Genomic DNA, 15388 nt, shown 5'->3' on the forward strand with positions numbered 1-15388 from the left:
CTGTGTTTTACCAGGCACTGGAAACAAATCAGAGGGGCTCCAGGAAGCCAGCTGGTTCTCTCTCTTTGGTCCCATATTCTGTTGCTGCATTTCTTTGTTCTTTTTTGTTTTTTAAGGATTCCATTTATTTATCTGAGAGAGAGAGAATGAGAGATAGCACGAGAGGGAAGAGGGTCAGAGGGAGAAGCAGACTCCCTGCTGAGCAGGGAGCCTGATGTGGGACTCGATCCCGGGACTCCAGGATCATGACCTGAGCAGTTGGGCAGTCGCCCAACCAACTGAGCCACCCAGGCGCCCGCATTTCTTTGTTGTTGTCCTTCGTGATGGTCTACACGTTCCCACTTCTTCATGCACATGATAGAAAACAGTGACTCCAGCCTGATCCCCACGTAAGCGCCCTGCCTTGGTGCCCCCAGCTAAGTGAGTCAGCTCTCCCTGTTCCAAGTCTGACATCCTGGGAGCAAGTACTCAGTCCATCTAGTTTGGGTCAGGCATCTACTTGGGGGCTGCCTGGCTTACTGCCACTCAGCAGAGACCATGCAAGACAAGTCCTAAAAAGCGAGGGCAAACAATTGCTCCAAAAAAGAGAAGTGCAAGGGTGTGGAGATCATAACTGGTAGAGGAAAAGTGACCATTTTTTAACATTTAACATTTTTAACACCTTTGCAGCCACCTTAACCATAAACCATGGTATCATTTTTGCAGGAAAATACAATTCTATCTTCATATATAATTTCATATATAGCTCATTATATATTTCATATATAATTTCCATGTTTTTACGTTCATAAAGTGGTATCTACATAATAATCAACCTCTCCAAGACGTTTAGGGGAAAAGAATCAATGAAATATTTATTTGGAGAACAAATATTCCAAATTCATTGCTGGAACAGGGTGTTGCCTCCATTTGCATCAGTTAATCTATCTGAAACAGAGTAAATAGAAAACGCCAGAACACTTTGGTCTTTATTCAATACATATCAATCATGTGAAGAAAAAGTTACACAAATGTTAAATCAAAATGCAACCTTATTGTGAGATCGAGCCCCCTGTGGGGCTCTGCGCTCAGCGGGGAGTCTGCTTGAGATTCTCTCTCTCCTTCTCTCTCTCTGCCTCTCCCCCTGCTCACTTTCTCTCTCTCTAAAATAAGTAAATTAATCTTTTAAAAAAGCAACCTTATTTATCTGCACTTTAATTTTAACAACACTGGAGCTATGAGGATACAGAGAGCTAAATCTGGTATTTGTCATTCTCTTTCCTTTGAAAGAAATATGTTTATTCTGTGCTCATGTCCATCGTCCATTTTTTCATGTTAAAATGGACAAACTTTTAGTTCTGTCTTTTAACATCACGACTTGACAAATTAAAAGATTGAAGCATTAAGTAGGCACTGATGGTATTACTTTTGTTTAATTTACTTGTTAATGAAAAAAATATGACTTTGTACTAAAAACATAGGTACAGTAAGGACCTTCACACAATAAAACCAGAAAATAGAAAAGGGGTAATTGCAGAGAAAAATCAGAACGGAAAGCAGAATTTGCATTTATGACAACTCAGTACTTTTGGTAGCTCTGAGTTTTGTAGAAGTTGAGTCAAGAGGAATGAATTGCTCTCTCATTCTTATTGCCATGTGATAGGGCAGGATAACAAGATGCCAGAGCCCTAGGTCTTGGAACCTGTTTCCCGTGTTAGCTTACAGATGGTAAAAAGGACTTGGCAGTTATTAAACTAAGGATTTTGAGATGGGGATTGTCTGGGTGGGCTCAATTGTATTACAGGTCTTTTTTTTTAAGATTTTATTTATTTGTCAGAGAGAGAGAAAGCACAGGCGGGGGGGCGGGCATCAGAGGAAGAGGAAGAAGGGGACTCCCTGCTGAGCAAGGAGCCCAAAGCGGGGCTTGATCCCAGGACGCTGGGATCATGACCTGAGCTGAAGGCAGATGCTTAACCGACTGAGCCACCCAGGCGCCCCTGTATTACAAGTGTTTAAAAGTGAGGAACCTTCTGCAGCTGCAGAAAACCAGAGTAATTGGAGGACGAGAATTCAACAGCTTATTGCTGATTCTAACATGCGGGGAGCTACATGCAAAGACTAGAAAAGGGAAGCACATGGATTCTTCCCTGGATTCTTCGGAAGGAACGGAGCCCTGCCTTGGTTTTAAGACTTCTACTCTAGAACCATACGGTAATAAATTTCTGTTGTTTTCAGCCACTAAGTCTGTGGTAATTAACTAAAGCAGCAATAGGAAACTCATGAAGATACAAAGATGCAGCCTGTTCATGAGGAAAAAAAACTTTTCTTTTTTGGGGGGAGGGGTTTCCTGGTCCTGATCTCCAAAAAAAAATTTACACCTAGAAGCTTTATAACAGGGCAATTACCCTAATCAAAATACTGGGAAAAAAAAAAACTGCAGAGGTAGTCTTAATATGGCTTCCTTATTCATCTTAATTATTAATTGTAATGTTTTAATGTTTTATTTTTATTTTTTTAACCTTTAACAATAGTTTTTAGGGGGAAAAGCACAGTAGGAAGAGAAAGAGATGTAGTTCATAGACGAAACATGGAGAATCTTGGGGTGCCTGGGTGGCTCAGTAGGTTAAGTATCTGCCTTCAGCTCAGTCATGATCCCGGGGTCCTGGGATTGAGACCCGCATCAGGCTCCCTACTCAGCGGTGAGCCTGCATCTCCCTCTGCCTGTCGCTCCCCCTGCTTGTACTCTCTCTCTCTCTGACAAAGAAATAAAATCTTAAAAAAAAAATGGAGAATCTTTAGGAATAGCAATCATATACCTAACTCTTAAAAAAAAAACCTACATAATAAAATGCCACTCGTTTGTTACAACTAAAAGTAACTGAAAAATAATTGAAACGCTGTGCTGACCATTAGGATCATGATTTGGGCACCTGGACAGTGACTATCTTGATTCAAGTTCCCTGGAACATCAGTTACATAGAACACATTTCCAGAATGGCTTCGACACCAGGCATACCCTGATCTGCCGCAGTCAGCGTGCCAGTAAGTATACGTGACATTAAGATACATTAGGTAGTTTAAGTATCTTGATCCGAGAGACTGAATCAACAGAACCACGACTTCCCTATATTTTAAATGTTTCAGTGTTTGCCCAGCAGTGAAGTGCTATAGTAAAAATAGTAAAACCGATAGTTATTGAGTACATCATAATTTCAAACACGAGCAACATGGAAAATTAGTGTTTAAGTTCTTTGTGCAAAACGCTGATCAAACAGAGTCCTTGGACCAGTGTTTGCCTTCTTATCATAGCACACCTTACAGTAAGGAGTAAAGAGGGAGCATCTTTTGTGCACCTCAGCGAATTAGCCCACTCTAGGTTTTCATCAGCTTTCAACATTTTACCTTTTGCTCTTACAGTGACCTGAAATGGACTGAGGGCTCCTTTTATGGGAAGTCTTTTATGTTAGTGTCATTGGCTCTGGGACATCTTCCTCCTCTTTATTTTTTTTTTAAAGATTTTATTTATTTGACAGAGAGAGAGAGAGCACACGCAGGGGGAGTGGGAGAGGGAGAAGCAGGCTGCCTGCCAAGCAGGGGCAGAGGGAGAAGCAGGCTGTCTGCTGAGCAGGGAGCCCAAGGGGGGCACTCGATCCCAGGACCCTGGGATCATGACCTGAGCCGAAGGCCGATGCTTAATCTACTGAGCCACCCAGGCGCCCATCTTCCTCCTCTCTAGCATAACCACTTTTCTCATTGATGTCAGTGAGTTTGCCTTCACTTGGTTTCCCTGGTTGTGTATGTAGGGTCAAGGGCATCGGGGTCAACATTCCTAGAATCAGTTCTTTCTTCTACAGCTCCTTTCATGTGCAATTCCAACTTCATTCCCAGTGTTACCATGTTTTGTTTCTTTGCTGGACTTCCACATTTGTTGGCATATTTCCAACCTCAGGTATCTGTTTTTGTGCAATGCCACCCAGTTTTAGCACTGAGTGATAAGAAGGAAACACAACTACGTGCTTTACTGTCTGTGTGTGGACTGAACCACTGCTGTGTTGGGACCAACCATCAGACTTCAAAAGCAGTGACGTGATTGGTCAGAAGCATGGATGCTCATTTGTTATGATGTCATGATTGGTGGGCTGAAGAGGGGCCAGCTAAGCCTGTACCTTTTGCAATTACTCACAGTTAGTATATGTGGTACTTGAAGCTTGAATGTACCATGTAGGCACTTGTGTTGCTTAACTAAATCAGGATAACTGAAATCTGTGCATGTCACAACCAGGCAAAGCAAGGGCTGTCTGTTCTGGGATCTGAGTACACAAGGAGGTTGAATGATTGAAAACTATCAGTTTTGAAGAGCCTTGCGGAGAGGAGGAATGAGTTTTTAAAGTAATAATAAAGTTTTTAAAAAAACACGCATTAAACAAAGGAAAAATGTTATTGAACCCATATGGACAATTCCATGCAATATGTGATTAAGAAGTACTAGCAAATGGGAGATGATATAAAAGAAATACCCTCTTATCCTGAATTTATGTGACAAAAGGAGACCCCTAAAGAAATCAGCATGGATGGCTACAGAGAAGGGGCTTGGGGGAAGCCAGCCAAGAGATGTGCATGGAACATAAAGACAGTTTTATAAAGGCAAGACATGCTAGAAGTTTTTTCCCATAAAGCCCTCGAATTATGATAAATGTGAGTGCTATGTACGTATATTTGGAAAACCAACTGTGCCTTCTGCTTTGGTTGCCTTTTTTCCACCAATAATCTCTTAAACAATATTCTATTTCTACAGCATAGCTCTGTCACCGTAGTGTAGCCAAGCTTTTCTTTGACAAATCAAGTACTAAATAATTCACTGGTGCTCTGAGGGGAAAAATAGCCACAGCCCACTGCTACAGAAAGTTTCCCTTCCTCATAAACAGAACAGCTTAGTACAGATATGCAGAAGCACGTCCTCTCCGTGGGTAAGCACCTTCGGAATGAATCAGGATGGAATGTATGTATTAGGAGGGAGCTGGGCCCACTGGTCAGCAGTCGGCTCATCTTATTAATTCATCTTTGCTGCCATTGTTCTTTAACTGAGGTGAATGGCATTATATTGGCTTAATTAGCTGGGCATAAAATACAGTCTTTCACTCAAGAAAGATAGTTTTTAAGTAAGAACCGATAGTAATTCACAGGTTTGTTTTATGTATTTTCAATCCCTTTATTTCAGATAGTTTTCTTGTACATTCGTAAAAGAGACAGGAGCCGATAGGATGGTAGGGAGAGAATACAAGTGCTTGAATAAGAAAACAACGTTGATACAGAACGGTTGTAACGGCTGTTTGCAAGGCTTCAAATACATTAGACGTGGGAATACATAGTGAGAATATGGATATCACGGCCATCACTAATGAGGACATGAAAAAGGTAAAACCATTTAAAAAAATATATTGCCTTTCCTCAAAATCCAAAGAATGGAGTCAATGAAATTGGATTCTATTTTAAAAGCACCACCAATGTTTTTGCTAAATAAATGCATATATCTTTCTCTCCCACGTATGAGGTACAAAACGAGTTGAAGAAATAATGTATACCATCATAAGATATTTATGTTGCATATCTCCGGGGGCCTTGAAGTGCTTGACAAAATTCATACCATTAATTCTTCCTCTATCCCTGTGAGATGGGAAGCAAGCAGACATTATTAGACAATAATATAACTAATGTGCATCTGTGCAAGCAGGAGGGGCTGGTGAGTCTTCCAAGGAGCCCCGGATCAGCTGCTTTTCTGCCTTTGGGGGAAGGAGAATGGCTGCGGGGAAACGGCTCTTTCCTGAATCTTCCCGTGCCTTCCCCTGTGCTGGGACTTCTCTTGCCTCCAGTTCTTCAAGAACTAAATTTATCTAAGTAACTCCCTAACCTGCATACAAAGATGAATCTTCCAGTAAGTGAACTTGCTGTCTCTCTTCTCCTTGCTCTTGCCCACCTCCTGATAGCAGATTGTCCTGTAGCTTGAGTCTCTGTGTCCATCACCAGTCCCTAAGCCATGACGGTCACTACATGGTACCTCTCAGGCCCCATCTCCACGGGCTCCGAAGGAATCAGAGCCTTCTTAATTTTCTCTCCACTATTTCTGCAAATCCACACAGGTTGTGCCTCTTAAATGTTGATCCCTTGCAAATTCAAGTCCTTTTGAATGCCTATTGAAGAACTCTTTTTAGGATTCTCTACAACGACATTGCTTCTCCTTCCCCACTGGGCCGTTCCCCACTGGGCCGCGGCAGGTTGGTTGTAACAAAGGAGCAACTGCGTATATAACGTGGCATTCTATTCAGAATCATCTCTGCCCTGACTTCGGCCTCTGGAGGATGGTGGCATCATCTTAACAACTGAATCTCTGTGATAAGAATCATGTTATACTTACCGTGGGTTTTGCTATGTACTAAACTCTTTACGTTCGCTACCACATAAAATACTTTTGAGGCTGGTATTTTGATTATATGCATTTTTCTGCTTAAAGAGACATTAAGCTCTGATTTTAAATTGTCCGCCATCACAGTTGTGGACTAGAACTCAAACCCATGATTCTTTCCCTATGAGTTGTTATGTTCTGAACCGCTAAATTTTAATGCTGCTAAAAATTGTGTTTGCCGGCCAGTGTTAAGGTATACATTTTTTATTATTAATAAGTAATTTCAAGAGGGCAAGAGGGCAATTCAAAATTGAGGTGTCCTAACACCTCAGTTAAGTAAGAAGCCAAACTTCTTATAGTTTTTCTTTTTCCATCATCACAAAAAATATATATGTTTTATGCTGTGGCAGAATGAACTTGACTTACGTCTCACCGCGATGTACCTGATGGTATATACTGTTGATAACGCGACAGATGTTGGCTTGCTCCCCACCCCACCTGTAACTTGAAACCTTGCATTATTAGAAACAGGTTTCACTCCATCATGATGTGTATGAGGTGACAAAAGGGCACAAGATGAATAAGTAGAAGCAGAAAAAAGACCTCCGCTTCCTGACATTTGGAAGAAGACACAAAATGTCCCTGTTGCTTTCCTATCAAGCAAAGAACACACCAGATTGGTGTGTTAGCTGTTTCAGCAATATGCATGGCAGCGAGTTATTGCTTGGTCTTTTCTTTCAGTACTGAAGTTTAGGTAAAACATGAGAATGATATTATCATTAGGTCAGAAGAAATCACGTATTTGGTATCAAGGCTTCTCTCACTACTTAAGTAGCATATAGAACATAAGCCCAGTGAATTGTGACTGTGCCCTGTAATTTATTTAAATTTGCTTTCACTCTCCTGGAAGTCTTAGGGGATTATTTGCAGAATTATTGTTTTGCAAAATACAGGTAATGTGGGGGTATTAAGAATTCATCTCTCAGAGCTTCACACCCACACCTGTTTAATTTCAGACAGCAAGGATATGAATGATCACAGGCCTTCGGGGTCTCAGCTTTCAGGGGTGTGTTACAAAAAAATCAAACCAAAAGGACCAAATCAAAAGGATGGGTGAAGTGGGCTGAAGGGTGTTGGTCACAATATCCACAGCCATTGTTTCAAACACCATGAGTTTATCCCAAACCAGAAGATAGATACTAATTTCCCTTTGGCTCTTACTCTTATGTTCTTCTGAATTTTATTGAAAAGATGAATCTGTGCATTGCTGATTCTTTTTGACTATATTCCCCTCAATGACATTGGTTTATTTATAATTTCTAAGTGCTCAGTTTGTGTCGAGGAAAAGCAAGTTATCTTCTGCCTAAAAATATAATTTCATGTATTAAAATCCATAATTTTCACTCTACAAGATTTCCTTCTTTTTTAAAGCCGGATAATATTCCATTGTATGTGTATGCCACAGTGGTTTTTTATTTAATTTTTATTGTTATGTTAATCACCACACATTACATCATTAGTTTTTGATGTAGTGTTCCATGAGTCATTGTTTGTGCATAACAGCCAGTGCTCCATGCAGAACGTGCCCTCTTTAATACCCATCACCAGGCTAACCCATAACCCCACCCCACTCTCCTCTAGAACCCTCAGTTTGTTTTTCAGAGTCCATCGTCTCTCATGGTTTGACTCCCCCTCCAGTTTCCCCCCCCTTCATTCTTCCCCTCCTGCTATCTTCTTTTTTTTTTCTTAACATATATTGCATTATTTGTTTCAGAGGTACAGATCTGTGATTCAACAGTCTTGCACAATTCACAGCGCTCACCGTAGCACATACCCTCCCCAATGTCTATCACCCAGCCACCTCATCTCTCCCACCCCCAACCACTCCAGTAACACTCAGTTTGTTCCTGAGGTTAAGAATTCCTCATATCAGTGAGGTCATATGATACATGTGTTTCTCTGATTGACTTATTTCACTCAGCATAACACCCTCCAGTTCCATCCACGTCGTTGCAAATGGCAAGATCTCATTCCTTTTGATGGCTGCATAATATTCCATTGTATATATATATACCACTTCTTCTTTATCCATTCATCTGTCGATGGACATCTTGGCTCTTTCCACAGTTAGGCTATTGTGGACATTGCTGCTATAAACATCAGGGTGCACGTACCCCTTTGGATCCCTACATTTGTATCTTTGGGGTAAATACCCAGTAGTGCAATTGCTGGATTGTATGGTAGCTCTATTTTCAACTGTTTGAGGAACCTCCATACTGTTTTCCAGAGGGGTTGTACCAGCTTGCATTCCCACCAACAGTGTAGGAGGGTTCCCCTTTCTCCACATCCCCGCCAACATCTGTCATTTCCTGACTTGTTAATTTTAGCCATTCTGACTGGTGTGAGGTGGTATCTCATTGAGGTTTTGATTTGGATTTCCCTGATGCCGAGTGATGTTGAGCACTTTTTCATGTGTCTGTTTATGCCACAGTGTTTTTTTTTTTAATCCATTTATCCACTAATGGACATTAAGTTGTTTCCACATTTTGACTGTTGTGAATAGTGCTGGAATGATCATGCCAATGTTAATATGTCTTTGAAATCCTTATCTCAAAAAAAAAGTGAGGTGGTATCTCATTGAGGTTTTGATTTGGATTTCCCTGATGCCGAGTGATGTTGAGCACTTTTTCATGTGTCTGTTTATGCCACAGTGTTTTTTTTTTTAATCCATTTATCCACTAATGGACATTAAGTTGTTTCCACATTTTGACTGTTGTGAATAGTGCTGGAATGATCATGCCAATGTTAATATGTCTTTGAAATCCTTATCTCAAAAAAGAGGGAATCCTGCAATATGCAACAACGTGGATGAACCTGGAAGATATTATGCTAAATGGAATAAGCCAGTGACTGAAGGACAAATCCACCTACAGGAAGTTATCTAATAAGCTCATGGGAGCAAAGAATAGAACTGTGGTTGCCAGGGGTTAGGAGGAGGGGGAAACAGGGAGTTGCTAATCAATGGGTATGAAATTTTAGTTAAGTGAGTAAATAACTTCTGGAGATCTGTAGAACACTGTACCTATATATAATAATACTTGTAAGTATTGGATACCTGAAATCTGTTAAGAGGCTATGTCTCATCTTAACTGCTCTTACCACAGTGAACTAAAATAAGAAAAAGACTTTTCTAATGTAATAAAGAAGAGTAGGTTAAGGATTAGACTAATCTACTAATTACTAATCAATGCTAATTACTAATGAGTGATCATATATGAAATTAAATGATAAAGAGCAACTAATATTATTTTAAATTTATTCAAGTAATATTTACTTACCAGTTATTATGTGTTCAATTCTTTGTAAGACATTGGATGAAAAATTACAGTCATTGGTTCAAGAAGTTTAAGTTCATACACAAATCACAGTAGATACTCAAAGGACTAATTCATCAATTATGCTTGGGATGGAGTCCAGGAAAGATAACAGTTGTTGACAATTGAGTCTTAAAAAGTGAAAAATAGTGTGAGATGAAAGAGTGAAGTGAAGAGATTTTTAGACTAAAAATATTTTTAAAGGCATGAAGATATGACACGATTCAGGGTCTTCGAATGTTTTAGTGTGACTGGGACAAGCAGGGAGTGAGGTGGGGGAAGTAAAACCTAGACTCCGTGGTGATGAGGTTGAGGGGAACATGCTAGGTCTTCATTCTGGAAGGCAGGCTAAAAAATTTAATATTTATTCTGTGGTAATAAAAAGGTACCAAAAGATTACAACAGAAGCATATGATATAATGGTCTTTGCCTCAGTAATAAAATGATAGCAGCAACATGGAGGGTGGATGGATTAGGGGGAGAGTTTGGGGGACCCCTCATGGTACCTTTTCAGCAGTCTAGACCAGAGGTGATAAAGGCTTGCATGGAGGCCGCAGGAGGACAAATGAAGAGAAGGAGAGAAAACTAAGAATTAAGTAGTAGTATAATTGGAGAGGAATTAATAACCAATTACATGTAGATTATGAAGAAGGGAGAAAAATTAGTAATGGCTGAATTAACTGGTTTAGGTTACTGTGTTGATGTAGTACTCATTAAAGAGGGACAAGAAATTTCAGAATATAAACGGATCCCAGGGAAAATAATGAATTCAATTTTGGAAAAATTCATAATGGGAAATTCATAATTTAGAAGTGAGGCAACTCATCAGAGCTAGATTTAAGAGTCATTAGCATTTATGTGGTAATGAAATCAGATTAAGATCGTCAAGGGATCATATAGGAAAAGCAGTAGAGAACCAAGGATAAACACCAGGAAGCACCATCATTTTAAAGACAGGTAAAGGGGGAAGAAAAATGGTCAGAAAGAACCAGAGAGAGGACAGCCACCAAAGAAAAGGTCTTCTAAAATCCAGGAAAAGGTCAAGAGAACCGAACGCTTAAAAGAAAATACCTTACGAATCGAAGTATGTCCATTGGTTTTAGCAATGACTGACTTAGCAGCACTGGTGAGGATCGGAACCAGATGAAATGTTGGGAGAAGTATATGAAATGTAAACAGGTGGAGAGAGTGAGGCTAAAAGCAGTAGAATCTGCTTTTAGGGGGCAGATACCAAGAGAAAAAGTGGATGTCAGACAGTAAACGTGACTTCATCACACTCAGCATTTGAGAAAAACAACAACAACAATTGGAAGAAAGGTAATGGATTAAGTTGTGTGGGAGATGGAATACTTCGTGGAAAGGATCCAGGAGACACTGGAGAGGAGAGGAATGACACGTGTGGTTGGAAGCCTCCGCCTTCAAGCAGGTGGGGAGAAGGTGGAATGGAGATTTCAATGCTCTCCTGATGGGTGGAGGCCAGGAGGTAGGAGAGTCCCCGCCTGGAGTCTGCTCTCCCCCCTGTGCAGGTGCTTTCCACGGTATTATTGGCTGGGGGAGGGGAGGGGGGGCAGGCTCGATCGGAAAGATTAAAGTTTAGAATAGCCACTGAGAGACAAGGTAGAGAAAATTAACCAAGGGAGCACGGGAACACTGGCTGAGATTTCATTTAGTAAAAGCACAGTGATATTTGCTCATTCATTTATATGTTAATGTATTGGACAAATATTTATCAAGCATCTACTGTGCCCAAGGATTGTTGGGTGTTGAGGAATTAATGACGAATAAAGACAGAAATCTTCACTCACATGGAGTTCGGGGAGTAAATAAGACACACACACCCATACACACCAAACACACGCACACAGACACACACACACACCAAACACAATGCATCAGTAAACTAAATGCTGTTGTACTCTGTCACCATTGCCTGACTATCCTCATGGGGATTACAGTTTTCATCTTCACAGGCTATTAGCTTTGTGAGTGCACTTATTTTGAAGGCACTTTTTACTCTTATATTTTTTAAAGATTTATTTATTTATTCGAGAGAAAGAGGGAGGGAGAGAGAGAGAGAGCAGAGAGGACAGGGACAGAGGGAGAGGGAGAGAGAGAATCCCAAGCAGACTCCACGTGCAGCCCAGAGCCCAAGGCAGGGCTCGATCCCACGACCCTGAGATCATGCCCCCAGCCGAAACCAAGAGTCAGATGCTTAACTGACTGAGCCACCCAGGTGCCTCTTGAAGGCACTTTTTAAACTATAAAGGGATCCACGGGTGATGACCCATGACCCAGACCTTGAAAACAAGTGCCATGGGTGACGAGTAGAACCTATGGGCACAAGACAAGTAATAGAAAAGAAAAGAAAAGAAAAGAAAAATGCACACTCACCACAAGATAAAAAATTATTAAACGTATATTATGAACGAGTATTAATATCAAGAGAGTTCTTGTATGTACCTACTAAGCTTTGCGTGTGCCCAAAAGAGATACGACCAACAGCTTGGCTACTGGGGACCAGGTAGAGCAGAGTCTAGTCCAGGCTGCAGAGTTATCTTGAACAGATATCGGCCAGGACAGTGCAGAAAATGCTATGGCAGGATCCAGAGAAAGTGCTATGGGGCCACGGAGGGACTGGATCCCCCTGGTACAGCCCATGAAGGCCTTACAGCCCACAGTGCTAAGGCTTCCTCTTGAATAATGTGAAAAGAAGCAAGTGAAGAGGCAACAGGAATTGAAATCGCATGCTCTGTTTCCACTATTATATTGTGCAAAGACAGGACACTGAGAGTCCCATGTAAGAAAATTGACATTGCTTGCAAAAGGCTTTGACCGCCCCCCTCCCCCCTGCAAATGCAGTTCAATGGCCAATGTTCATTCCCTCCTCATGCCCCAGGCCCCATGGTGCTGTTCTCCTACTATCCATCATGAAAGGGGAAGAGATCAAATAAAACAGGGTGAGCAGCCACCCTTCAACACACAGGTCTGTTGGGAGACGGTCTTTTAACTGAAGCTCCTCAGCAGACTCTCCAGGTCTTCACGTTCTTCAAAGTATTCCATTTAAATTACCATTAAAGTAAAATTAAGTTGGTATTAACCTTGTCTTTTCAAATGATGCCCCCGAAAAGTAAGCACACCCTTCTGACATGCATGGAAATGAAATGATGAATTGATGCACATGGCGCTTGGGATGGATGGAGTCCTTCTAATGAGTGATCACCTGGGGTGTGAGTGTATTGATTGTGTTTGTACATGTCAAATGAGGCTGGCGAGGATGAACTTGAAGAAATCAATCTTGGAACTTGCGAGGATAGCAGCCTCCTACTTTCACAGGTACTAAATCATGAACTTACCAAAAAAAATAAATAAATAAATCACAACTAAAAAGACAAAAAACCCTGCAAAGTTTGTAAGGTACCAATCTCTTCCTGACACTATTTGGTTTGGCGAAGGATTTCTTGTCAACTTAAAAGACAAACGTGCTCAGAGAATGATTTGTGGAGGACACATAATTGCGAGAGTTCATTTGGAGACCCCCGCTCTCCCAACTGCCGTCTTCTTGGTACCCCGAGGAAGAATGGTTTCTATTTATTTTTCTTATAATTACAAAAATACATCGAGAGATCCACATTCTCCTGCCCCCTCTGCTTTCAATATAATGATGAGCTATGTCTGCTTCTTTCTTTATGTTGGACGTAAGATTGATAAGAAAGGAATGTATGAAAACAAAGGTGACCAAGTTTGTATTTTTATGTTTTTACGGAAATGGGTGGTCAGACGCTCACAGGCCCGGTACACACATACACACACATTTGTGCACATGGCACGATGGGCGTGTCATTCAGCAGGGTTGGCTGGCGCAGTGAAGTGGGACCCCCCTACCTGCCTTCTTACAATGCTGGAATTCACATGAAGAGAGGGGGTCTGGGGGCCTGCGGGACTCCGGTCGGCTTGAAATAACGTTTGCATCTACCCAGGAGGAAACCTTCCTCAGGCAGATGCAGGGAGAGAAAGCAATGCGGGGCCCACCTCCTGAATTTGCTTACCCACGACAGCTGAAGCAAGCCGTCCCCCTGGTTTCTGAAGAAAGCCTTCTGTGACCTGACCTAGCATATCCAGGCAGAAATTCACTGACCCAGCTCTCTCCTGATGAGAGGGAGTGATCTTTTCACGGTTTTCTTTTGAAAAGCAAGGAAAGCCATGCATAATGTCTACATCATCCTGACACAGCAGCCTGGCTGAGCAACGAATTTCTAAGTGTGCCTGGTGCGTTTGTTCTCTTCCACACAGGAGTGAAGTGGGCCAGTCCAGGGACACACAGACCTTCTAGTAGCAACAGAAAAGCACCTACTCGCCAGTCACGTTCATTGCTTTTAACTCATGCCTTTAGAAACTGTCTTTTTTTTTTTAAGATTTTATTTATTTATTTGAGAGAGAGAGCACAAAGGCAGAGGGAGAAGCAGACTCCCCACTGAGCAGGGAACCCAATGCGGGACTCCATCCCAGGACCCCCGGATCATGACCCGAGCCGAAGGCAGATGCTTCACCCACTGAGCCTCCCAGGCGCCCTGACACTTTCAAAAACAACCTCATTTCCTGAATCTCTGGTTAAAAAAAAAAAAATGCACCTTCTTTATCTTCCTCTACTAGTTATTAATTTAACTGTGGCAGTCGTTATAGGGAAATTTATAGAAGAATCGAATGTTTTTTATAATGAATTTGCCAGTGATTTCTGTTTGTGAACCTCATGTCATCGTCTGCCACGTGAGGTTAAAACTCAAAATCACGGAATTGCCACTCTTCCGTGATTATCTGGGATGGAACATTCCCATGAAGAAATTGACGTGCAGACTCTGTTGGTGGCTACGTGGGCCATCTGACTAGAGTGGGCGAGTAGTAGCAATAAGGATCTAGCATGCTCGCCTCCTTAGCTATGTAGCTCAATTCCTATCATAACTGTACAATCAACTCTTTCTCAACCTTTGGCTCTTAAACCAAAGAACAGGGGAGTGGCCATTTTCCTCGTGTGATACATTGTCTTACATGCAGCGACCCGATTCTGAATGTGTAACTAAACACATGACTTGGGGGAAAGGATATTTTAAAGGAACCACATTAGATACATCCCCTCCTTACTACCTCAACTATGAGATGTTATTAAATCTAACTGAAAGGAGATTGGAGAGCTTCCTTAAAGGGGAGAACTTAGCAAAATGACACTGAGCATGTTTGTGTAAGGACAAAGGGAAGACGAAACTTTCACCACGACAAAAGATTTCTTGGCACGTTCTCCCTTAACGAACTGAGAAAAAATGAAGAAAGAGATGCTTTTTACTTGTTTGGTTTTTTTTACCAATTTTTAGGCCTATGAATTAATCCTAATTTCTCTGATAAATGATAATGCTATGTAAAAAATATTTAACCCTTAGATGCTCAAAGATTTTCCAGCTCTCCTTTACTCTTTCACCTTAATAAATATTATAAATACTTTTAAAAGATGATAGGCAGCTTCCTGCGTGAAGTAACATTTACATGGGTTAGATATCAAGTATATTTTTAATCATTTTATAATTTAGCTAAACAGCCGGGCCAAAGTTTTTCACTTCCAATTTTTAGATGTGTAAAGGCATGAAAC

This window comes from Eumetopias jubatus, unplaced genomic scaffold (genome assembly GCF_037043125.1).
Source record: "Eumetopias jubatus isolate StellerSeaLion01/CBP00866 unplaced genomic scaffold, mEumJub1_p1.0 scaffold_6, whole genome shotgun sequence".
Classification (NCBI taxonomy): domain Eukaryota; kingdom Metazoa; phylum Chordata; class Mammalia; order Carnivora; family Otariidae; genus Eumetopias; species Eumetopias jubatus.